This window comes from Eleutherodactylus coqui, chromosome 5 (genome assembly GCF_035609145.1).
Source record: "Eleutherodactylus coqui strain aEleCoq1 chromosome 5, aEleCoq1.hap1, whole genome shotgun sequence".
Taxonomy (NCBI): Eukaryota; Metazoa; Chordata; class Amphibia; order Anura; family Eleutherodactylidae; genus Eleutherodactylus; species Eleutherodactylus coqui.
The window spans coordinates 29738637-29766253 of record NC_089841.1 but is presented as its reverse complement, the minus strand read 5'-3'; the positions used below and the strand labels follow the sequence as shown (position 1 = coordinate 29766253).

Here is a 27617-nt window from a genome sequence, read left to right as displayed (position 1 = left end):
CCATGTCGCTAATAGTATCTTTTGTCTGGGGAAAATCTAGAGCTAAGCTCCGTATGGACACCCTGCAGCGACCCAAGGAGATGGCGGGAATGGCACTACCAGACTTTAAGCTCTATTACTTAGCAGGACAGGTTAGATACATTCGCCACTGGCTGTCAGACTCCCCCCTCCCAAATTCCTTTTGGGAGAGGGATCCTTTTGGAAAAGCCAGGACTGCTGACTAGGCAGATGCTGCCTATTCATAAACTTGCAGTTAGTGTATGGCAAGTTATTGACTAAACAGGAGAGTACCCCTTTGGAAACCCCCCTGTGGGATAATGGAGCGCTTTCACATCTAGTGAATCTGCCAGATAGACAGTTCTGGGTGAACCAGGGAATCACTACACTGGAACATCTATATATTGACGGGGTATTGGCCTCCTTTGAACAGTTGCAGCAGCTGTACCAGGTTCCAAGAACGGGCTTTTTTAGGTATTTGCAACTCAGGCATGCTCTTGCAACACAATTCCCAGAACCCAGGCAACCTTTCTCTCTATACCCACTGATAGGCATACTGCGTACCCAAGGAACCCAGGGCCTGATATCAGTGTTATATACCCATTTACTATACTCCAAGATTTCTGATATATCAATGACGGCGATGGAGAGATGGAAAGAGCTTATCCCCTCTGTCACTAATGAGAACTGGGATTCTGCAATGTCTTCATATACTATGGTATCACCAGCTGCAAATAATAAATTAACCCAAGTGTATATCCTCCACCAATGTTACCCGACACCGATCAGGCTTCATAAAATGAATAGGACTAACCAATGCCACCGCTGCCGGGCACGAGGTGCAAACTTTAATCATTTAATATGGTGCTGCCCAGACATTCACACATACTGGGGTGAGGTCACAGAATTTTTCAGCCAACTATTGGGAATACCGGTTCCACTTGATCCGGCCATATGTTTGTTTGGTATTCTAGATGAGGAGCACTGGCAATTCCACGACGGGGTATTTCTTACCAAGGTATTATTTTTCGCCTGCAAGGTGATAGCTCTACGCTGGATGGACAGGCACCCTCTGACACTCTCGAAGTGGCAGAATATTGTTAACTCTACTTTGCAGTACGAGAGGATAGTTTATAAAAATAGAAAATGTCCGGAGAAGCTTAATAAGGTGTGGGGGAGATGGTGTGATTCGACAGATACAACCTTCACACAAGATCTGTTCCAAAGCTTACTAAGTGGAGCTATGTCTAGGTCTGCTTCCTAAGGCCTTAGTCACATGGGTGCATCGGCGCCTGTGTTACTGCAGGAAGGAGACGTACATATCTTAAGACGGCCATCTCTCTGCAGCACCGGAGGAAAGAACATGTGACCGACTTCATTGCCGGTCACATGTTCTTTCATCAGCGCTGGAGAGAGACGGCCGTCTTCTAACTGCCAGTCACACGAGCGCATCGGCACCCGTGTACGGATGCCGATGCGCCCGTGTGACTGAGCCCTTAAGCGTGTGCTAATTGCTGATTTCTACTGACACCAAGGACAAATGAACCGTATCTATATGTATGTTGTGCACAATGTGTCTGTGTATTTCTTCTTTGATTTTGAAGAGCCTACGATGTATGCAAAGTTATTCATTTATATATTGTATGACATATCTATTGTTCAATAAAACGAGTTAAAAAAGAAAAAAAATCCCATATAGATTACTAGTAAAACATGGGTAACAGATGGTCTAAAAAAGCCACCTTGGATGAGTCAGAATGGAAAATGGCCAAAAACATAGTAAGGGATATGGAAGGTAAAGAAATAGCTAAAGAATGTAAGACTTTGATGTCTATCATGAAACAAGACACCAGACATGGGATCCTTAGTCCCTGTCTGTGGTCAAATGCAATGATAGAGTATAAAGGCAGTTTTAAAGATGCTAAACTCCTGGAGGCAGCTGAAGGTTGGGACAGATGTGCCCGCCTGGTTGCTAAAGGGAAGTTAGAAGAAAGAATTGAAAATGATGGTGTCAGTAAGTACAGAATGAGAAAGATAATATTACTAACAATGCCAGATCCTGAGAAACAACACATGGGGTTCTATAGAGCTTGTCTACAGTTAGCAGGAGTTTATGACTGCTGTTATAAAGACCTAGAAGAAGTGGACAGACATAAGGCTGATCCATTCTTCTTCCCCTTGATGATGGAGGAGTTTAATCCACCACCTGACCCTAAGGAGTTTAATCCACCATCGGGTTCAGGGGCTACTTTCCTACTTCATCTGAAAGACTGGGCTTCGAAGCGTATGACCGAGTTAGGAATTACCTTGCATGATGTTAGGCAGGAGAAAACAGAATCAGCAGAAACATTTTTGGCTAGGATTCTGGTAGCGTGGAAGGACTTGGGATACAGTCCTAATGTCCTTGCACATGCCCAACTTCTTATGCAAGCCTTTGTGTGGGAGGTCTCACAAAGAACCTGAAGGACAAACTAGAAGCCGTCCATCCTGAATGGTGTACTCTAGAGGCTCAGGTTCTTCTCCAAGTTGTTCGGGGTTTGGAGCTAAGCTCTTGTGTCATGGTACTTGTAAACCTCAGCAATCATGAATCCCGGAAACCTATCACTTGCTACAACTGTGGCAAACGGGCACAAGCATAGATAATGTAGAGCACCTCCTAAGGCTCAGAATGGACAGTCCAAATCGGGACCGTCCTCCCCTGACGATTAGGAAACAGGCAATCCGGTGTCTGTACTCATTGATGACGTCTGCCCTTTGCAAGTTAGTAAATCCAGAAGGGGCCCAGTACCTATTGTCTCTGACTGTAGGTTTAGAAGGTCCTCTCCCCTTTCTGGTAGACACTGGAGCAGCCACTAGTGTAATACACAGCAGATGTGTCAAAGAGTGTGACGTCAGTAAACAAAGTCTGTTATGTGTAGGAGTAGATGGAACACCAAAAGATACTCCTTTGTCTAAGCCAATGGAAGTGAAGTTCACAACCAATTATTCTCTGACTACTCGATTGTTGGTTAGTGAAACTACTCTCAGTTTGCTGCTGAAAATCCACACCTCTTAGAGTTTAGGGAGGATGGGTCGGTTAAAATCACGGGTCAGTTAGCAGAAAAGGAAATCTGTATACGTGCTGCTTGTTGTCAATCTTCAGAAATCCCTACAGCCGTAGGCACACCTTTGTTATTAGAGGAGGAGCTGGAAAAATGCTTACAACACATTCCAGTCACCCTCTGGAGTGAGGGAACAACGAATATAGGCAGACTAGCAGTGCCACCAGTTCAGGTCAGGTTGAAACCAGGAGTCCCATTGCCATGTATTTCTCTCTCCCTCTGTATAAAAGACAGCAGGTATTTGTTTGCTTTTACACACATAGGCAAGCAATATACCTGGGTTGTGATGCCTCATGGAACTCAGAATCCACCCTCGGTGTTCTCCCAGCTCATGGGTCAAGTGTTGGAAGGCTGGCAACCTGAATCACAGGCTATTTTGTTACGATACATTGATGACTTTTTGCTCTGTGCTCCAGACAAAGCCACATGCGTAGAAGCTTCAATTTCTCTTCTTCAATTCCTGGAAAAGAACAGATGTAAGGGCGAGCACCCACTGGCGTTTTTTTACCTGCGTTTTGCGTTTTTCCTGCACAGGCATAGAGATAACATGTGTTCCTGTCCACTGGCGTTTTTTTTGCGTTGCGTTTGCGTTTTTAACATAGGAACTGTCAGTTGCATATGTGTCCCTATTTTTCTCCTAATGCACCCATGAATGTCAATGGAAATTAACGGAAAACGCCGCGAAAAACGCGCGGAAAAAACGCGAGAAACGCGGCGAAAACGCTGCGTTTTTTCCCCGCGGAGAACGCAAACGCCAGTGGGTGCTCGCCCTTAGACGTCAAAGAAAAGCTCCAGTTCTGTTGTTCATCTGTGACTTTTCTTGGACATGGTCTCACAGCAGGAGCTCGTCATCTCACCCAGGACCATAAATCTGCCATTATGGACATTAAGGTACCCACATCTGTCCCTAACTACATACCTTTCTGGGACTTGTTTCTTTTTGTAGACCTGTAGATGTCAATAAGCCTTATGATCAATAAGCTATGTAACAAGTAACCTCTGTATGATAACCCCTTCTTCCTTGGTGTATAAGAGTTGGCAATGTTCTTAATTAAACAGAATTCATTGAGTTCTCATTGGAAAAGCATCTTAACATAACATGGAGTAATTTCATGCTATTGATAGATAATTGCTAGCAAAATCTTCTCACCATGGGCTTCAATATCTACAAATTTGGCACCTCGCAACAAGGTCATCAGATCGGAACCGGTGTGGTCCGATAACAGCATCCTGTAGGACCTGCGATGGCTGCACCAGGTGGCAGAGCAGGAGAAGAACCTACATACAGTACTTTCTACCAAACTGCAAAATGGCTCCTCCCACAGCAGTGACGTCACCACAGGTCCTTCAGCCCATCGTATCTCTATGGTGGGAGTAGGTTGGTGTCTTCTGTCAAGCCTGCTGAGTTGTGTCTGAGATAATAACAGCTTTGTAGTATTCCTATTGTGTTATTTTTGTCCTTTTCTTCCAATAGCCCTAACTATGTTGTTGTTTTGTCAGTCATGCTCTGTTGTTTTTTTTATATGCGGTAAAACCTTTGATGGCGTTACCAGGGCAGAGCAATGATGTCACCAGGGGCGGAGCATGAGAAGCACTCACATACATACTCATTTGCAAGTGGTCGTTAGTAGTTTGACAATCTGGACATTAGTGCAGTTGATTAGTCTTCTCACACTACCCAAGAGATTTACCTCAGGGACGTTATCATCTCACCTGAAACAAGACAGTCAGAGGCCATCCACACTGCCATACATTCACACTTTTTTTGTCCATAAACCAGATGAAAATGTAGTATTTCACAGATCCGTAGGCCATAAAGGTTGAAACATAGTCAGACTATACATATCTTTAGCTACATTTAGCCTAGCATAGGTTTCTCTGCAGTTTTTTTGTGGGATTGAAAATCGTTGCCTACAATGCTTTTCGGTTGCACAAAAAAAAAATGTATGCATTGATGAATAAGTTGGTGCTATACGAAGATCATTATTTTATTATATTATTCTATGTTTTTTACAACATTGCAGTCATTGTAAAATGTATGAAAATGCACGGTTGTATGTCACTTATGGGTCATTCCGTGTCAGTTCAACCAACGCTCCCGGTCGACCATCTCAGATTTCAATGAAACTTTGCACAAAGATAGACCCTGACCCTAAACTAAGATAGCCAGAATATTAGGCTTCAAAGTGCTTTGGTTCACAAGCTACAGGTTAATCTAGGGGGTTGTCATGTGATTACAGCCTACAGGTCTTAATCTAGGGGGTTGTCGTGATTACAGTGCGCAACCTGAAAAAAGTGGCGATTTCAATCCATTGCCAAGCCAGTTCTAATGACTCTAGAGCAATGAAACTTCACAAACTAGGAGAACTTTTGGTGCTGAATCTAGCTAAGCTCCTCAGACTGCCACTCTTATCATCATTCTGCCACCATTGCATGTCAAAGTAGCTGAAAAATTCTATCGCGCAAAATAAAACTCATATTTTAAGCAGTAATAACTCCTAATCAATGCAATCCAACTCAGCTCTGAATGTATCAATGTGTACTCCATAGAAATGTTTCTCATTATTCACATTATGGACCCAAAAGGATGCATAGCTCTTAAGATACAATGAGTCAAAAATGGCAAAAAACACTTTTTTGCAAATTTTTCCCTTTTTCAAAGGTGAAAAATCGGAATGTACTCCATTTTTTTTTTTCATTTTTGTTCTATTTGGAAGAGAATTGTTTGCTCTACAAGATTCAATGTTTTTCATTTTGTTCCCAGACCGTCTAGATGGGAAAATATCAATGTCAGTGAAAGTCCTATGCACTCGCGGAGCTCAAATAATAAAATAAGTGTAAGTTTTGCATGGATGTATAATTAGTTTAGAAATCATGAGAAGGTAAATTATTTTTGGAATGAGACAACTTTTTGTGCTCAAGAAACTTATGTGATCAAAAATTGCATGGTGAGTTCAGGTGAGCCACAAGCTTTGGCCTAAGATGGTCAGAATATCATTGGGTGTTGCATAATGATTGTGGTATATTACAGTGATCACTGGGCTTATTTAGCACTCTATCCATATTGGATACTAAGATTATCTAAGGCTTTTTTTGACATGCAATGGTGGCAGAATGATGATAAGAGTGGCAGTCTGAGTAGCTTAGCTGGATTCAGCACCAAAAGTTCTCCTAGTGTGTGAAGTGTCATTGCTCTAGAGTCATTGGAACTGGCTTGGCAATGGATTGAAATCACCACTTTTTTCAGGTTGCGCGCTGTAATCATATGACAACCCCCTAGATTAAGACCTGTAGGCTGTAATCACATGACAACCCCCTAGATTAAGACCTGTAGCTCGTGAACCAAAGCACTTTGAAGCCTTATATTCTGGCCATCTTAGTTTAGGGTCAGGGTCTATCTTTGTGCAAAGTTTCATTGAAATCTGAGATGGTCGACCGGGAGCGTTGGTTAAACTGACACGGAATGACCCTTATACATTTTTTGTGATAAGGGGAAAAAAAGGGTTGAACTGCAAAACTTTATTAGAAAAAAACAGCTTGCAATGAAATTTTATTTAAAAAAAAACGATCAAAACTGATTAAAACGCATCATGCATACGATTTTAAAATCTTAAACATATGCTTCATATGCACGTGTTTCTGCATGTTTTTTTTTTGTACGTTTCTCATATACCTGAAATGCACATAAAAGAGAAAGAGACAGTTACCCCATAAATTACCCCAGACACAGTCACCTCATAAATTACCTGATGGGGAGACAGTCAGCTCATAAATTACCCGACAGGGGGAGACAGTCACCTCATAAATTACCCGACAGGGGGAGACAGTCACCTCATAAATTACCCGACAGGGGGAGACAGGTACCTCATAAATTACCCGACAGAGAGAGACAGGTACCTCATAAATTACCCGACAGAGAGAGACAGGTACCTCATAAATTACCCGACAGAGAGAGACAGGTACCTCATAAATTACCCGACAGAGAGAGACAGGTACCTCATAAATTACCCGACAGAGAGAGACAGGTACCTCATAAATTACCCGACAGAGAGAGACAGGTACCTCATAAATTACCCGACAGAGAGAGACAGGTACCTCATAAATTACCCGACAGAGAGAGACAGGTACCTCATAAATTACCCGACAGAGAGAGACAGGTACCTCATAAATTACCCGACAGAGAGAGACAGGTACCTCATAAATTACCCGACAGAGAGAGACAGGTATCTCATAAATTACCCGACAGAGAGAGACAGGTACCTCATAAATTACCCGACAGAGAGAGACAGGTACCTCATAAATTACCCGACAGAGAGAGACAGGTACCTCATAAATTACCCGACAGAGAGAGACAGGTACCTCATAAATTACCCGACAGAGAGAGACAGGTACCTCATAAATTACCCGACAGAGAGAGACAGGTACCTCATAAATTACCCGACAGAGAGAGACAGGTACCTCATAAATTACCCGACAGAGAGAGACAGGTACCTCATAAATTACCCGACAGAGAGAGACAGGTACCTCATAAATTACCCGACAGAGAGAGACAGGTACCTCATAAATTACCCGACAGAGAGAGACAGGTACCTCATAAATTACCCGACAGAGAGAGACAGGTACCTCATAAATTACCCGACAGAGAGAGACAGGTACCTCATAAATTACCCGACAGAGAGAGACAGGTACCTCATAAATTACCCGACAGAGAGAGACAGGTACCTCATAAATTACCCGACAGAGAGAGACAGGTACCTCATAAATTACCCGACAGAGAGAGACAGGTACCTCATAAATTACCCGACAGAGAGAGACAGGTACCTCATAAATTACCCGGGAGAGACAGGTACCTCATAAATTACCCGGGAGAGACAGGTACCTCATAAATTACCCGACAGAGAGAGAGACAGGTACCTGATAAATTACCCGACAGAGACAGTTACCTGATAAATTACCCGACAGAGAGACAGTTACCTGATAAATTACCCGACAGAGAGAGACAGTCACCTCATAAATTACCTGACAGAGAGACAGTTACCTCATAAATTACCTGGGAGAGAGACAGTTACCTCATAAATTACCTGGGAGAGAGACAGTTACCTCATAAATTACCTGAGAGAGACAGTTACCTCATAAATTACCTGAGAGAGAGACAGTTACCTGATAAATTACCCGGGAGAGACAGGTACCTCATAAATTACCTGGGAGAGACAGGTACCTCATAAATTACCTGGGAGAGACAGGTACCTCATAAATTACCTGGGAGAGACAGGTACCTCATAAATTACCTGGGAGAGACAGGTACCTCATAAATTACCCGACAGTTATCTGTCCATATTGTCATAACAGCTGCTTTTATAAGAGTACTAATCGCTGCATGTTGCCCACCTCTTTACACCAAGCACAGCAGCACCTGAATCCCTACCATTCCCAACACGAGTAAACAGATTATTTACCTCCTGCGACCGCCACCGGAGCGTGTGCCTGTTCGCCTAATGGCGTTATATTCTAATTGGGACCAATCCCGAATAAAGGGCTTAAAAATGCCTATTCTGCGTGAGGTCGAAGTTGAGGAGGTAGCAGCTGTCAGTTTGCCAGAGAGCCCACAATGTGCCAGCTGGCCACAAACCACAATGTACCACCAGAGCAGAGCCCTGATATTTTTCTAACTAGTCTCCCGCAGCTAGGGATTGCGCTCCCTCTCTTACCTCATCTTTTCACAAATGACTCTCCTGAGGGACGCAGAGCATTAATTTTTACGAGAGCCAACTGTCTACCTCAACCATTCTCTTCACTTAGCAACATCTGGACCTCCACGCCATCTAGTGGCTAATTGTAGTTTTGTTACTTGAACATACATAGCTGGACAATAAAATCTATCCAGCTTATTGTTACGATCGTGTGGGCAACCAAAGAACGGGAGCCCACACGATCACACCCAAAAAGAGGAAATGTAATGGACGCACACAGGTGGCACCAGGGTCACACAGGTTACAAGCAAACTGACCCTGTACTACTGGAAGGTTGGCATTGCCCTACCTAAGCGGGGAACATTGCCCCAATAAGGGCAGCCCAGCGGTCTTCGGAACTCGGCCCTAGCTGATCCTAGGAACCACGCCACAGAACAGGAGGCATACCCATGCCACATGACAAAGACAGAACAGGATACACGGCACACAACATGCAACCACTAGAAACAGATAAGCTGAATATAAATACCAGGTATTGGTTGACATGTTGTACAAGATGTGGAAGCTAGCGGGCCACTTCACGGCTCCTGGTTATACCGCTAGTCCCTACACTAACCAGGAGTCCAGCAGAACCGGACAGAGTTCACACAGAAAGCTGAAACAGGACAGGACACAGATAGCAGGTCACACAGCAAGCTAACACAAAACTGACAGAATTTAAACGTACAAACGGACATGAACCAGCAAGACAGAAATCACTCAGCAAAGCTTGCAACAGGACAGAACAGAGCACTGGACACACAGCCAGCTGCATCAGGAACAGGACAGAGTACAGGGCACACAGCAAGACAGACTCCACTCAGAGATCACATGCACACAGAAGGAACTCACCGCAAGTCTATGTGTCCTCATACCGGGGGGGACAGTCAGCTACACAAGCTGACATAAGGGAGTGTCCAGTTACACCAACTGACACCCGGAGTAAGACATAAGACTTCTGGAGGCTGCACCTGAACAGGGGAAAGGAAAAGGGGGCTGCATGTACTGCAGACTAGGACTACAGGTGTCCAGACAATCTTGGGGAAGCAGAGCCACACAATAGACTTACTTGCAAATACAGATCCGAGTGGGAACAGGACAGACCATGACTGATAACAAGTTACAGGACACAGAACCAACATGATTACTCAACCTAGGGGACCCAGCCAGAGACTGACAGGAGCTGGGTTATATGTGAGCACAGATCCAGGAGATTGGCTAGCAGGAAGTACCACACCCAGCCAGCTCAATTAACCCTGAGAGTGCTGCTAGGAGTACGTAGGACAACAGATCCCAGCAGCACACGTAACACTTATGCTCTGAGATTTATAAACTCTATAATCCAGAAGACGCATACACGGTGGTAATATGTTGTCATATTGACCCCTGCTCTTTGGTTGGCATGTGATACCCTTAACCCTTTCCAATCCATTTATTTTTTCTCACCCATTCTCCCCAGCTCTAAGTAAATTGGTGCTGGGGAGAATGGGTGAGAAAAAATACATTTTCCCTGCACCCTCCTGATCTGACAGAGTTCAGGAGGGTGCAGGGAGGGACCTGCTTACCTGTCCGGCATCTTCCATATTCTCCTTCTGCCTCCCGACTCGGCAATCATGTGACTGCTGGGGTCAGGTGACACCTGGCGGTCACATGATCGCCGGGCCGGGAGACAGAAGGAAAATGCACAAGACGCCGGTCAGGTAAGCAGGTCCTTCCACGGTGCAGGCTCCCGACTCGGCATTCATGTGACCGCCGGGGGTCAGGTAACACCGGCGGTCACATGATCGCCGGCCGGAATCTATGCATTACATAGCGCTAATTAAGCGCTATGTAATGTGTAAAGGAGAAGGCAGAAAGGGTGAAAAACCCTTTCTGCCTTCTCCTCGGGGGTCCTCGATGAGGACCAGTGCAGGAGTGTATCTGCACCCGATGTGTCTGACTATCGGGTGCAGATCCACTCCTGCACTGCAGTGTCGGGCCTGCCCCGACATTGGAGCTGTGGAGGGAAATTATGATGTCGGGGCAGGCCCGACATTGGACTGGAAAGGGTTAAAGGGGTTGTCTCGCGGCAAGCATCAAAATTTTACCTTACCCCATTCCCCCTGTCACCCCCCTGGCATAAAATAGCAAATTAAAGCGGTTTTTAAGCCGCTTGCTACTCACCGATCCGACGAAATAAGGACTTTAAAAAATCTTCTCCCTAAGATGGCCGCCGGTCCTTTCCCAGGGATGCACTGCGGTTTTCTCCCATGGTGCACCGCGGGTCTTCTCCCATGGTGCACCATGGGCTTTGTGCGTTTCATTGCCAATTCCAGCCTCCTGATTGGCTGGAATCGGCACACGTGACGGGGCGGAGCTACGATGACGACGCGGTGACCAGCTCTCCGGCACGAGCGGCCCCATTCACCAGGCAGAAGACCGCACAGCGCAAGCGCGTCTAAAAAAGCAAGAAGCCAGCGAAATTAGATGGAGCCATGGAGACGGGGACGCCAGCAACGGAGTAGGTAAGTGAATAACAAAGTACATTACAAAGTGCATTAATATGGCCATACAGAAGTGTATACCCCCACTTGCTGCCGCGAGACAACCCCTTTAAGCGGTGATACTTAACCTTACAAAGAAATAGACTTTCTCTACAATATGGGAAGGGAAGTGAAAGGCTGGGTAAAATATATAGCTAATTAATACATTTGAGAACCTCGCTATTAGAATTGGAAATAAAGAACAAAGACGAAAAATTCAGAAGGAAAGTAGAGGAGTAAGAGACACCGATCACAAACTAACATGTTTTTACACAAATGCACAGAGCATGGAAAACAAACAAGGAGAATTCGAGCTCCTAACACAGGAAGAGAAATATGATGTCATAGGCATCACGGAAACTTGGTGGCATGATACACATGATTGGAATACAAGGCTTGAAGGATACAATTTATATATAAGAAACAAACCTAATAAAAAGGGGAGCAGGTATTGTGTTGTATGTTAGGAAAACATTCATCTCCACAGAGATTCAAGCTTCAGAGTATGGGAGTTCTGTAGAAATAGTTTGGGTAAGAATACAAGGAGAGAACAACAGAAAGGACACCATTGTAGGCATTTACTATAGGCCACCTGGACAAGCAGAAGATATGGAGGAACTCTTTCTACATCAGATGGCCAAGCTTTCAAAAAAGTGATCATGGGAGGTAAAAGTAATGGATCCAACAAATTCTCATCCGCTCTTGCTGACAACTTTATCTTCCAAAAGGTAGAAGAGAGAACAAGGGGATCTGCTATCTTGGGCCTAATTCTTACCAACAGGGAGGGAATGGTTGAGGAAGTGATTGTTGCTGGGATCTCATAAAACAGTGGTCATGCTATTCTTGAATTCTGGATAAAAAGTGGAGGAAGACCTGAGAAGACTCAGACCTCAAGGTTGGATTTCAGAAAGGCAGATTTTAATGAACTCCGAAAGAGGATAGTAGGAATCCAATGGCTGGATGTTCTTAAGGACAGAAATGTCCAAGAAGGTTGGGAAATATTGCGAAATGAGATTCTCAAAGCACAATTGTTAACAATCCCTAAAAGAAGGAAGAATGGGAAGTGTTTAAAGAGACCAGGATGAATGAACACAGAACTTGCACACATGTTAAACAGGAAGAAAAATATGTTTATCAAATGGAAAGAGGGGGGGATATCTAAAGAAGAATATAATGCAGTCTGCAGAAACTGTAGGGCAAGTGTCAGAAAAGCTAAAGCTAATAATGAATTGAGGCTTGTAACAAAGGCCAAAAGCAATAAAGAAGGATTTATGGGGCTTTTAAGCAAAAGGATTACTGCTCCGGCAGCCGGCACATGAAAGATCCGGAGCTGCGGGAGCGGGTGAGTACGCGCTGCTCTCTGCAGACACTCGGGTCAGGTCCCGTGGCGAGAATTCTCGCTGCCGGATCTGACCCTGCCGTCTGCAGGCGACCTTAGTCAGACCTCATCTGGAATACTGTTTCCAGTTCTGGGCACCCCAATTTAAAAAAGACAGAGAAACTGGAGCAACTTCAGACAAGAGTTACCAAGATGGTGAGCGGTCTGCAAATTATGTCCATTGAGGAACGATTAAAGGATCTGGGAATGTTTAGCTTTAAAAAAAGAAGGCTGAGAGAAGACTTAAGAGCGGTCTACAAATATCTGAAGGGCCGTCACAGTGCAGAGGGATCAGCCCTATTCTCATCTGTACAAGGAAATACTAGAAGCAATGGGATGAAACTGAAAGGGAAGAGATACAGATTAGGTATTGGACAGTGAGGTGATCAATGAGTGGAACAGATTACCACAGGAGGTGCTGATACTTTTTGCTGACAGATGTATCTCTCGACTTCCAGGTACTGAACAAGAAGTACAGCTTTTTGCGGATTTAGCCCCATTCACCCTTGAATGTAGATGCCAATTACGTCCTATCAGCATGGCTCTACAAAGTGTACAGAGCCGATATCGATGGAGCTTCCCATTTATGTTGTCTTAAAATTGAAGGGCAAGAGCACATCATAAGTTCATTATCGGAGCAGCAAGAGATTCTCAGTACTGCAAACATCCCACTTGACGACTTTTCAACCTCAAGACAACAGTCCCTATTATCCCAGCACCCAGCTAGATACTGGGTCAACAAACGCCAGAGGCTCCACCCATCGACCTTTCAAAATCCAGCATAATTTTGATCCGATACACCATGGCTTCATACCAGAACTGTAAAGTATGATTATATTAGTTCGGCATTTGGTTGATGCCCTTAACTAATCATTCTACTCTCTGGGGGCGCACTTGCTGTGCACTTCCTGTCATAATAATAGTAAAGTTAAAGAGTACATTGAGGCACATTTCACTTTTTGACTCTCGTACCTGTTTTCATAAGATCGCCATCATCACCACGGATGCTATGCTGTCCTACTGGTATATGCAAATCAGGTTGGTTCTCTACACCAGGGGTCCCGAACCACCGGGCCGCGGACCGGGGCTGGGCCATTGGGTGTTTAGCGCCGGTCCGCGGCACCGCCAGGAACTTTTGCTCTAATTACAAGGCCCGCGGGGCGAATCCGGCCCGCTGCCTCGTGCTATGTGGCCCGCGGAGTGCCGACGCCGCTGACCACTGAAGCGATTACTAGCGGGGGCGCCGCAGCTCCCCGCTGGTAATCGCGCTGATCCCGGCGAACACACGGACGTCTGTGCAGCCAGGATTCTCCTCCCCAAGTCCCCTGCTCATTAGTTCCGCAGGAGAGGACTCGGGGAGGAAGCGTTCGGGGCTGCACACTGACGTCAGGGCAAGCAGACAGAGAGCAACAGCAGGGAGGAGGTAAGTATATGGGTTGGGGGGCTGCCTATTACTGGGGGGGGCTGCCTATTACTGGGGGAGGGGCTACTTATTACAGGGGAAGGGGCTCACTATTACTGGGGGGGCTGGTTATTACTGGGGGGGCTGGTTATTACAGGGGAAGGGGCTGCCTATTACTGGGGGGGGACCTGCTTATTACTGGGGGGGGGGAGACCTGCTTATTACTGGGGAAGGGGCAGCCTATTACTGGCTGGGGGGACCTGCTTATTACTGGGGGTGTTGCTTACTGGGGGGGGGGCTGCTTATTACTGGGGGGTGGGAGCTACTTATTACAGGGGAAGGGGCTGCTTATTACTGGGGGGGGGCTGCCTATTACTGGGGTGGGGGCTGCCTATTACTGGGGTGGGGGCTGCCTATTACTGGGGGAGGGCTGCCTATTACTGGGGGAGGGCTGCCTGTTACTTGTAGGAGGGCTGCCTGTTACTGGGGGGATTGCTTACTGGGGGGTGCTTATTACTGGGGGGGGGGGCTACTTATTACAGGGGGAGGGGCTGCTTACTAGGGGGGCTGCCTATTACTGGGGGTGGGGCGCTGTCTATTACTGGGGAAGGGGCTACCTATTACTGGGGAAGGGGCTACCTATTACTGGGGGAGGGCTGCCTATTACTGGGGGGATTGCTTACTGGGGGTGTTGCTTACTGGGGGGGCTGCCTATTACTGGGGGGGGGCTGCCTATTACTGGGGAGGGCTGCCTATTACTGGGAGAGGGCTGCCTATTACTGGGGGGATTGCTTACTGGGGGGGCTACTTATTACTGGGGGGGCTACTTATTACAGGGGAAGGGGCTGCTTATTACTGGGGGGGCTGCCTATTACTGGGGGGCGGGCTGCCTATTACTGGGGGGGGACCTGCTTATTACTGGGGGGCTGCTTATTACTAGGGGCAGGGGGCTACTTATTTCAGGGGGAGGGGCTGCTAATTACTGAGAGGTGGGGGCTGTCTATTACTGAGGGGTGGGGGCTGTCTATTACTGAGGGGGGGATAAATTATATGCTGCCCTATGTGTGTGCTGGGGGGGGGGGGATAGATTATATACTGCCCTATGTGTGTACTGCCAGGACATTCTAAATGTCATACTCATAATTAAATAAGAATGCACTAAACTCCAACTCCCTTCATAACCCCGCCCCATATAACCAAAGCCCCGCCCATGTCCCGCCCAACCCTGCCGGGCCTTGTAAAAATGGTCTTGCTTGAAGCCGGTAGCTGGTGCCAAAAAGGTTGGGGACCACTGCTCTACACGGTTCTCCCTCACATCATTTTCCCTTATCCTTTTTCCGCCATAGTAAATGCATGGTCAGACCACAATGCAGTCGTTTCTGAGTTTCTATTCACTCCCTATACGCGAATTTCATATACATGGATACACGAAGCCCTTTTCACTAACCCTATTTTAGTTCCCACCATTTAACAGAAATTAGAGGAATATTTGCATCACAATAACTCTGATGCCACTATCCCATCCCCTCTCACCCCACTACTACCGCGCTGTCCCAAATATAAGACCCTGTCTTATATTAATTTTTGCCCCAAAAAAGGCACTAGGTCTTATTATACTTACCTAGCAGGCTAAGTCCAGGAACCTTCAGCTGCTCTTCACAGCTTCGGCACACTTCCCGCAGTCCTCGGCCACTCATACATCACTTCCTGGTTACAGGATTCAAAAATCCCGCCTCCAGGTAGCTATGGCTGTGATAGGTTCTTTGACATCTGCTCAGACAATCAATGCAGCGCTGGATAAACCAATCACGGCCATCACATTGGTTCATCCAATGCTGCATTGATTGGCTGACTAGTGGTCAAAGAATCAATCATAGCCATTTCTTCCTGGAGGTAGGATTTATGAATCCCGTAACCAGGAAGTGATGTATTAGCGTCAGAGGACTAACGGAACTGCGCTAAACCTCTAAAGAGCAGCGGGAGGGACCGAGCCTGCCAGGTAAAGTTGTTTTTTTTTAAATAGTGTAACTGTGGTGTTACGTGTGCTGCTGGGATCTGTAGTTCTAGGCTTCCTAGCAGCACAGTCCTCACAGGGCTAATTGATTGAGCTGGCTGGGTGTGGTACTTCCTGCTAGGTAATCTCATATAAACCCAGCTCCTGGTCAGTCTGTGTCTAGTGTTCAGGGTGAGCAGTCATGAATCCTTGTTTGTTGCAAGCTTGCTGTGTGATCTGTGTCTTGCTGGTTCATGTCCGTTTGTTCGCTTATATTCTGTCAGTTTTGTGTTAGCTTGCTTTGTGACCTGCTATCTGTGTCCTGTCCTGTTGCAGCATTCTGTGTGAACTGTGTCCGATTCTGCTGGACTCCTGGTTAGTGTAGGGACTAGCGGTATAACCAGGAGCCGTGAAGTTGGCCTGCTAGCTTTCATGTTTTGTACAAGATGTCAACTAATACCTAGTATTTATTTTGAACTTTACTACCCGCTACTAGTGTTTGCATTGTGGCTGCTGTATGCTGTGTTTTCTGGCTCTGTGTGTCCTGTTGTTCAGTCCCTGTCATGTGGCATGTGAATGCGTCCTGTTCTGGTGCTTGGCTCCTAGGATCAGCTAGAGCCCAGATCCGAAGACCGCTGGGCTGCCCTTATTGGGGCAATGTCCCCGCTTAGGTAGGGCTAGATCAACCACCCGTGTAGAACAGGGTCAGATACCCGTGTGCGTACCCAGTCCCCTTTGGTCACAATCGTGTGGGCCCCGTGCTTAGTTTTGCCCACACAATCGTAACATATGGCTTATTTTCTGGGTAAGGCATTAGAGATGAGCGAACGTACTCGTTTCGAGTAATTACTCGATCGAGTACCGCTATTTTCGAGTACTTCAGTACTCGGGTGAAAAGATTCGGGGGGCGGGGGGAGGCGTGGCGGCGCGGGGGGTAGCAGCGGGGAACAGGGGGGAGCCCTCTCTCTCTCCCCCCACTCCCCGCTGCAACCCCCCACTCACCCACAGCGCCCCCCGAATCTTTTCGCCGGAGTACAGAAGTACTCGAAAATCGCGGTACTCGGGCGAAAAAGGGGTGTGGCCGAGTACACTCGCTCATCTCTATAGGGCATATATTTAAAGCCTACCCGAAAATTAGGCTAGGGCTTATTTTGGGGAAAACAGGGTATATAGCCCTGCTTTTCTTCCTGGCTTAGAGACTGCACAATTTATATGGTGGCAAACAAACTTAATCCTCTCTATGATTTCCTCATACATGGTAAATTGATCTAATTAGCATCCTTTAACCCTTCAGTGGCAGATGGTGTGCCCTAGATGTTGTCCACGGGGACCCAGTATATATGATTCGCTATTACTGGGTGGTGGCCAAGACCACAGGCCACTTCCTATATATTCCCTGTGTAGTATCAGTCCATATTGGACATTAGGGAGGCTCCCAGTGGTAGGTGCTCGGCACTTACCTACTGTAAACTCCGATATGTAGAGTGCGGACCAGGTGACAGCGCACCTAGGTTATCGGAGTTGCATATTTAGTATTTACACTTCAACACGTTTCTCCGCAGATCAGGTGTGTCATCAGGAAGTAGAATGAGCCCTATGAAGGACTGGTCTAAGCCTGTAGTGCTTTAGTCACTGTCCACCAATGAGAGGTGCTCATGTACTTAGATTACGGGACTAATAAGTATACCACTATCTGCACACATCACAAGTATACAACATTCACATATCTGCTCAGATCACTTTCATACAAGGTTCTTTAGCATCTCGCCACACACCAGACTCACGCATTAATATTAGCCATGTAATACGGTCATGCGTGTATCTTCTATGCACTAAATTATCCCATTAATGATGATCAGCCTCCCAGCTGCACCATCTGCCCCGTACTGACATGAATGACAGACTGGAGCCTCTATGCCCTGTACTCATCGTGTATTAGTTAGCGTTATGTATACATGCATGTTTGTGGTACATTCACTGTATTCCTCGCCCCGGGGCATTCACAGATTATCGGTTTATTTTACCGCATTTCTTCTTATTTGTTTGTTCATGCCGGACTTCTTTGACAAACAAATCTGATAAAGGCCGCCTGCACACGGGCAGAAATCCCGCGGCGCAATTTCCCGCAGGATTTCCGCCACTGAAAGCCGGCATAGGAGTGCATTACAATACGCACTCCTATGCAGACGGCCGCGGTTTGGCTGTGCGAAATGTCGCGCGGCAAACAAACCGCGGCATGTCCTATTTCTGTGCGGGGCTCTGCGAGCCCCGCACAGAAACGTCACTCACCCGGCCGCCGACTCCGGTCTGCGCCGGCAGCTGGCACATGAAAGAGCCGGTGCCGCCCGGCGCGGGTGAGTATGCGCTGCTCCCCGCAGGCGCTCGGGTCAGGTCTCGCGGCGAGAATTCTCACCGCCTGATCCGACCCACCCGTCTGCAGGCGGCCATAGGAAAAAACTATTTTTTGTTTAAAAGGGGCACCCCACCTCAGGAATCCTACATCAAGGGGTCTGAAATGGTAAGACAAGGATCTCACCCTTAGGCTGGGTTCACACAGGGCGGATTTGCCGCGGCAAAACCGCCCGTGGCCGCTAATCTCAGGATTAGCCAGCCATGCGGATGAGATTTCTCAGAAATCTCGTCCACACGGGACGGCTAATCCGCTGCAGTAAATGCGGTTGAAACCGCGGCTGCGGCCGCCGCAGCTTCCAAAGATTGAGCATGTCTGCTTACCTTTCCTTTTTTGTTTATTTATGTCGCAGCCGCGCTCTCCTCTATGGGAGCGCCGGCCGCAATGGAAAAGCATGCGGCCGAGCCGCTTCAAAGCCGCCGCGGCGGTTCTTCCGGCGAAAATCTGCCCTGTGTGAACCCAGCCTAAACAGACATGCCCAATCTGTGGAAACCGCAGCTGCGGTTTCAACCAGATTTACCGCAGCGGATTAGCCGTCCCGTGTGGACGAGATTTCTGAGAAATCTCATCCACATGGCTGACTAATCCCGAGATTAGCGGCCACGGGCGGTTTTGCGGCGGGCGGATCTGCTGCGGCAAAACCGCGGCAAATCCGCCCTGTGTGAACCCAGCCTAAGAGGTTTATTCCCAAAATGCTCCGTTCTCAAGATACTTCAGATATTGATTCCTCTGGTTGTTTACTGCTGGTAGCCAGGAAAATGGATAGAGGAGGCCGGCGCTTGTGCAGTAAATCTGGTGGCTGGGATCTCCGGAGCGCACGCACACACGCACGGACACACACACAATTTCCTGGTCCAGCCACCAATTACTGCTGTGCCCTACCATTTTGTTCCATAGAAGAGGTGGTGTTACGATCGTGTGGACTAATAAACACGGGGCCCACACCATCGTGACCAAAGAGGGATACACACAAGGATGCAGACAACTGGCCCTGTGCTACAGGGAGGATGAGCGGGGACATCGCCCTGATAAAGTGCGGCCCAGCGGTCTACAGATCCAGGCCCTAGCTGATTCCAGGAACCACGCACAAGAACAGGACAAACACATGACAGGGACAGAACCCCAGGACACACAGAGCCAGAATACATGGCATACAGCAGACACAACCCAAACACTAGTAGCAGGTAGTAAAGTTCAAAATAAATACCAGGCATTAGTTGACATTTCGACCAAAACATGGAAGCTAGCGGGCCACCTCGCGGCTCCTGGCCACAGCGCTAGTCCCTACACTAACCAGGAGTCCAGTGGCACTGGACACAGTTCACACCACAAGCTGCAACAGCTAAGACAACAGGACACAAGTCACACAGCAAGCTGTACAGCACAGATAACACGATACTGACCTACAGGCACTGGCTTATATAGTGCAAACCACACAAACTCCACCCAGAGCTCACATGAACACAGATGAAGCTCACAGCTCTACGTGTCCCCATACCAGGGGGATAGACAGTCAGCCACCATGCTGACATAGGGAACTGTGTCAGGGATCCACAAACTGACACACAGAGTGAGACATCAGACGTTTGGAGGCCGCACCTGCCAGGAGAAGGGAAGAGGGGAGCTGCATAGATACAGACAAGGACAACAGGTGTTCAAACCGTCTTTAGGGAAGCAGAGAGACACAACAGATCTACATGCAACCACAGATCTGAGTGGGAACGAAACAGATACATCCAAACAGTACAAGATGAGCATCAGCTGCTGACCGGAGCTGGTCTATATGTGCGCCAGCATCAGCTGCTGACCGGAGCTGGTCTATATGTGCGCCAGCATCAGCTGCTGACCGGAGCTGGTCTATATGTGCGCCAGCATCAGCTGCTGACCGGAGCTGGTCTATATGTGCGCCAGCATCAGCTGCTGACCGGAGCTGGTCTATATGTGCGCCAGCATCAGCTGCTGACCGGAGCTGGTTTATATGTGCTGCAGGCTACAGGGGATTGGCTGCGGGGGAATACCACACTAAGCCAGCTCAATTAATCCCAACCGGTGAGATGTGCTGCTAGGAACCTTAGTACTACAAGTCCCAGCACTACACCCTGACAGTCTGTTTCCCTGGCAACGAGGAGTAAACAAGCAAAGGGCAGAGGAGTCAATATCTGGAGAAAGGAGCATTCCGAACATATACATCTCAGGAGGCAGTACAGGGTTCAGACATCAGAACACATTGAAACAGAACTCCAGAGATGGGACTACCCCTTTAAGGCCCAAACCTAGCGACTGGCCCACCTCTGACAGCTGCCTCCCCTGACCGCCAGCAGAGGGCGCAGGACTATGGGAACAGCTTCTATAATCCAGCCACCCCATAAACATCAGGGCACCCGCTGGACAGGCTGCTCTCACATAACAAGACCCTTTAATGCCCCCAACATGAAAAGACACAAACATACCTTCACCTGCAGAGCCAGACAGCAGCCGTGTGCGTATAGGACCTGTGATGATGTCACCATCATGTGATCAGTCAACTGTGTGGGAGGAGTCGGGGATCACATGATCAGGGAATCTGTTTAGATAAGGCAGGACTCTGCTGTGCAGGCTATGATTGGATGTAGCAGAGCTGTATGTGTGTAATGTACCCGCTCCTGTACTGTATGTGTATTGTGGGTGTAGCAGAGCTGTATGTGTAATGTACACGCTCCTGTACTGTATGTGTATTGTGGATGTAGCAGAGCTGTATGTGTGTAATGTACACGCTCCTGTACTGTATGTGTATTGTGGATGTAGCAGAGCTGTATGTGTGTAATGTACACGCTCCTGTACTGTATGTGTATTGTGGATGTAGCAGAGCTGTATGTGTGTAATGTTCACGCTCCTGTACTGTATGTGTATTGTGGGTGTAGCAGAGCTGTATGTGTGTAATGTACACGCTCCTGTACTGTATGTGTATTGTGGATGTAGCAGAGCTGTATGTGTAATGTACATGCTCCTGTACTGTATGTGTATTGTGGATGTAGCAGAGCTGTATGTGTGTAATGTACACGCTCCTGTACTGTATGTGTATTGTGGATGTAGCAGAGCTGTATGTGTGTAATGTACACGCTCCTGTACTGTATGTGTATTGTGGATGTAGCAGAGCTGTATGTGTGTAATGTACACGCTCCTGTACTGTATGTGTATTGTGGATGTAGCAGAGCTGTATGTGTGTAATGTACACGCTCCTGTACTGTATGTGTATTGTGGATGTAGCAGAGCTGTATGTGTGTAATGTACACGCTCCTGTACTGTATGTGTATTGTGGATGTAGCAGAGCTGTATGTGTGTAATGTACACGCTCCTGTACTGTATGTGTATTGTGGATGTAGCAGAGCTGTATGTGTGTAATGTACACGCTCCTGTACTGTATGTGTACTGTGGATGTAGCAGAGCTGTATGTGTGTGATGTACACGCTCCTGTACTGTATGTGTATTGTGGATGTAGCAGAACTGTATGTGTGTAATGTACACGCTCCTGTACTGTATGTGTACTGTGGATGTAGCAGAGCTGTATGTGTGTGATGTACACGCTCCTGTACTATATGTGTATTGTGGATGTAGCAGAGCTGTATGTGTGTAATGTACACGCCCCTGTACTGTATGTGTACTGTGGATGTAGCAGAGCTGTATGTGTGTAATGTACACGCTCCTGTACTGTGTGTGTATTGTGGATGTAGCAGAGCTGTATGTGTGTAATGTACACGCTCCTGTACTGTATGTGTAATGTGGATGTAGCAGAGCTGTATGTGTGTGATGTACACGCTCCTGTACTGTATGTGTACTGTGGATGTAGCAGAGCTGTATGTGTGTAATGTACACGCTCCTGTACTGTATGTGTGTTGTGGATGTAGCAGAGCTGTATGCGTGTAATGTACACGCTCCTGTACTGTATGTGTATTGTGGATGTAGCAGAGCTGTATGTGTGTAATGTACACGCTCCTGTACTGTATGTGTATTGTGGATGTAGCACAGCTGTATGTGTGTAATGTACACGCTCCTGTACTGTATGTGTATTGTGGATGTAGCAGAGCTGTATGTGTAATGTACATGCTCCTGTACTGTATGTGTATTGTGGATGTAGCAGAGCTGTATGTGTGTAATGTACACGCTCCTGTACTGTATGTGTATTGTGGATGTAGCAGAGCTGTATGTGTGTAATGTACACGCTCCTGTACTGTATGTGTGTTGTGGATGTAGCAGAGCTGTATGTGTGTAATGTAAACGCTCTTGTACTGTATATGTATTGTGGATGTAGCAGAGCTGTATGTGTGTAATGTACACGCTCCTGTACTGTATGTGTATTGTGGATGTAGCAGAGCTGTATGTGTGTAATGTACACGCTCCTGTACTGTATGTGTATTGTGGATGTAGCAGAGCTGTATGTGTGTAATGTACATGCCCCTGTACTGTATGTGTATTGTGGATGTAGCAGAGCTGTATGTGTGTAATGTACACGCCCCTGTACTGTATGTGTATTGTGGATGGAGCAGAGCTGTATGTGTGTAATGTACATGCTCCTGTACTGTATGTGTATTGTGGATGTAGTAGAGCTGTATGTGTAATGTACACGCTCCTGTACTGTATGTGTAATGTGGATGTAGCAGAGCTGTATGTGTGTAATGTACACGCTCCTGTACTGTATGTGTATTGTGGATGTAGCAGAGCTGTATGTGTGTAATGTACACGCTCCTGTACTGTATGTGTATTGTGGATGTAGCAGAGCTGTATGTGTGTAATGTACACGCTCCTGTACTGTGTGTGTATTGTGGATGTAGCAGAGCTGTATGTGTGTAATGTACACACTCCTGTACTGTATGTGTATTGTGGATGTAGCAGAGCTGTATGTGTGTAATGTACGCGCTCCTGTACTGTATGTGTATTGTGGATGTAGCAGAGCTGTATGTGTAATGTACACGCTCCTGTACTGTATGTGTATGGTGGATGTAGCAGAGCTGTATATGTGTAATGTACACGCTCCTGTACTGTATGTGTATTGTGGATGTAGCAGAGCTGTATGTGTGTAATGTACACGCTCCTGTACTGTATGTGTATTGTGGATGTAGTAGAGCTGTATGTGTGTAATGTACACGCTCCTGTACTGTATGTGTATTGTGGATGTAGCAGAGCTGTATGTGTGTAATGTACACGCTCCTGTACTGTATGTGTACTGTGGATGTAGCAGAGCTGTATGTGTGTAATGTACGCGCTCCTGTACTGTATGTGTATTGTGGATGTAGCAGAGCTGTATGTGTGTAATGTACACGCTCCTGTACTGTATGTGTATTGTGGATGTAGCAGAGCTGTATGTGTGTAATGTACACACTCCTGTACTGTATGTGTATTGTGGATGTAGCAGAGCTGTATGTGTGTAAGTTACGCGCTCCTGTACTGTATGTGTGTTGTGGATGTAGCAGAGCTGTATGTGTGTGATGTACACGCTCCTGTACTGTATGTGTACTGTGGATGTAGCAGAGCTGTATGTGTAATGTACACGCCCCTGTACTGTATGTGTATTGTGGATGTAGCAGAGCTGTATGTGTGTAATGTACACGCTCCTGTACTGTATGTGTATTGTGGATGTAGCAGAGCTGTATGTGTGTAATGTACACGCTCCTGTACTGTATGTGTATTGTGGATGTAGCAGAGCTGTATGTGTGTAATGTACACGCTCCTGTACTGTATGTGTATTGTGGATGTAGCAGAGCTGTATGTGTGTAATGTACACGCTCCTGTACTGTATGTGTATTGTGGATGTAGCAGAGCTGTATGTGTGTAATGTACACGCTCCTGTACTGTATGTGTATTGTGGATGTAGCAGAGCTGTATGTGTGTAATGTACACGCTCCTGTACTGTATGTGTATTGTGGATGTAGCAGAGCTGTATGTGTGTAATGTACACGCTCCTGTACTGTATGTGTATTGTGGATGTAGCAGAGCTGTATGTGTGTAATGTACACGCTCCTGTACTGTATGTGTATTGTGGATGTAGCAGAGCTGTATGTGTGTGATGTACACGCTCCTGTACTGTATGTGTATTGTGGATGTAGCAGAGCTGTATGTGTGTAATGTACACGCTCCTGTACTGTATGTGTATTGTGGATGTAGTAGAACTGTATGTGTAATGTACACGCTCCTGTACTGTATTGTGGATGTAGCAGAGCTGTATGTGTGTAATGTACACGCTCCTGTACTGTATGTGTATTGTGGATGTAGCAGAGCTGTATGTGTGTAATGTACACGCTCCTGTACTGTATGTGTATTGTGGATGTAGCAGAGCTATATGTGTGTAATGTACACGCTCCTGTACTGTGTGTGTATTGTGGATGTAGCAGAGCTGTATGTGTAATGTACACGCTCCTGTACTGTATGTGTATTGTGGATGTAGCAGAGCTGTATGTGTGTAATGTACACACTCCTGTACTGTATGTGTATTGTGGATGTAGCAGAGCTGTATGTGTGTAATGTACACGCTCCTGTACTGTATGTGTATTGTGGATGTAGCAGAGCTGTATGTGTGTAATGTACACGCTCCTGTACTATATGTGTATTGTGGATGTAGCAGAGCTGTATGTGTGTAATGTGCACGCTCCTGTACTGTATGTGTATTGTGGATGTAGCAGAGCTATATGTGTGTAATGTACACGCTCCTGTACTGTGTGTGTATTGTGGATGTAGCAGAGCTGTATGTGTGTAATGTACACGCTCCTGTACTGTATGTGTATTGTGGATGTAGCAGAGCTGTATGTGTGTAATGTACACGCTCCTGTACTGTGTGTGTATTGTGGATGTAGCAGAGCTGTATGTGTAATGTACACGCTCCTGTACTGTATGTGTATTGTGGATGTAGCAGAGCTGTATGTGTGTAATGTACACGCTCCTGTACTGTATGTGTATTGTGGATGTAGCAGAGCTGTATGTGTGTAATGTACACGCTCCTGTACTGTATGTGTACTGTGGATGGAGCAGAGCTGTATGTGTGCAATGTACACGCTCCTGTACTGTATGTGTACTGTGGATGTAGCAGAGCTGTATGTGTAATGTACACGCTCCTGTACTGTATGTGTATTGTGGATGTAGCAGAGCTGTATGTGTGTAATGTACACGCTCCTGTACTGTATGTGTAGTGTGGATGTAGCAGAGCTGTATGTGTAATGTACACGCTCCTGTACTGTATGTGTATTGTGGATGTAGCAGAGCTGTATGTGTGTAATGTACACGCTCCTGTACTGTATGTGTACTGTGGATGTAGCAGAGCTGTATGTGTGTAATGTACACGCTCCTGTACTGTATGTGTATTGTGGATGTAGCAGAGCTGTATGTGTGTAATGTACGCGCTCCTGTACTGTATGTGTATTGTGGATGTAGCAGAGCTGTATGTGTGTAATGCACACGCTCCTGTACTGTATGTGTATTGTGGATGTAGCAGAGCTGTATGTGTGTAATGTACACGCTCCTGCACTGTATGTGTATTGTGGATGTAGCAGAGCTGTATGTGTGTAATGTATACGCTCCTGTACTATATGTGTATTGTGGATGTAGCCGAGCTGTATGTGTGTAATGTACACGCTCCTGTACTGTATGTGTATTGTGGATGTAGCAGAGCTGTATGTGTAATGTACACGCTCCTGTACTGTATGTTTATTGTGGATGTAGCAGAGCTGTATGTGTGTAATGTACACGCTCCTGTACTGTGTGTGTATTGTGGATGTAGCAGAGCTGTATGTGTGTAATGTACACCCTCCTGTACTGTATGTGTAGTGTGGATGTAGCAGAGCTGTATGTGTGTAATGTACACGCTCCTGTACTGTGTGTGTATTGTGGATGTAGCAGAGCTGTATGTGTAATGTACACGCTCCTGTACTGTGTGTGTATTGTGGATGTAGCAGAGCTGTATGTGTGTAATGTACACGCTCCTGTACTGTATGTGTATTGTGGATGTAGCAGAGCTGTATGTGTGTAATGTACACGCTCCTGTACTGTATGTGTATTGTGGATGTAGCAGAGCTGTATGTGTGTAATGTACATGCTCCTGTACTGTATGTGTATTGTGGATGTAGCAGAGCTGTATGTGTGTAATGTACACGCTCCTGTACTGTATGTGTATTGTGGATGTAGCAGAGCTGTATGTGTGTAATGTACACGCTCCTGTACTGTATGTGTATTGTGGATGTAGCAGAGCTGTATGTGTGTAATGTACACGCTCCTGTACTGTATGTGTATTGTGGATGTAGCAGAGCTGTATGTGTGTAATGTACACGCTCCTGTACTGTATGTGTATTGTGGATGTAGTAGAGCTGTATGTGTGTAATGTACACGCTCCTGTACTGTATGTGTATTGTGGATGTAGCAGAGCTGTATGTGTAATGTACACGCTCCTGTACTGTATGTGTATTGTGGATGTAGCAGAGCTGTATGTGTAATGTACACGCTCCTGTACTGTATGTGTATTGTGGGTGTAGCAGAGCTGTATGTGTGTAATGTACACGCTCCTGTACTGTATGTGTATTGTGGATGTAGCAGAGCTGTATGTGTGTAATGTACACGCTCCTGTACTGTATGTGTATTGTGGATGTAGCAGAGCTGTATGTGTGTAATGTACACGCTCCTGTACTGTATGTGTATTGTGGATGTAGCAGAGCTGTATGTGTGTAATGTGCACGCTCCTGTACTGTATGTGTATTGTGGATGTAGCAGAGCTGTATGTGTGTAATGTACACGCTCCTGTACTGTATGTGTATTGTGGATGTAGCAGAGCTGTATGTGTGTAATGTACACGCTTCTGTACTGTATGTGTATTGTGGATGTAGCAGAGCTGTATGTGTGTAATGTACACGGTCCAGTACTGTATGTGTATTGTGGATGTAGCAGAGCTGTATGTGTGTAATGTACACGCTCCTGTACTGTATGTGTATTGTGGATGTAGCAGAGCTGTATGTGTGTAATGTACACGCTCCTGTACTGTATGTGTATTGTGGATGTAGCAGAGCTGTATGTGTAATGTACATGCTCCTGTACTGTACGTGTATTGTGGATGTAGCAGAGCTGTATGTGT

The 27617-nt window shown here is 46.4% G+C and overlaps 1 protein-coding gene across 3 annotated transcripts in view; it reads right to left on the bottom strand.

The window, feature by feature from the left end:
- Positions 1–27617, bottom strand: part of LOC136629094 (zinc finger protein 84-like) — a 341525-nt gene that overhangs the window by 62676 nt on the left and 251232 nt on the right. The window contains exons 1-2 of one of the 3 annotated variants that reach the window (XM_066605220.1): positions 20983–21027; positions 3375–3558 (exon numbers count right to left, since the gene is read on the bottom strand). The exons of the other annotated variants lie outside the window; for them this stretch is intronic. The gene's annotated coding sequence lies outside the window, so the exon portion shown is untranslated. Of the gene's footprint in view, positions 1–3374; positions 3559–20982; positions 21028–27617 lie in introns of those variants that run through there. 3 annotated transcript variants of the gene reach the window in all.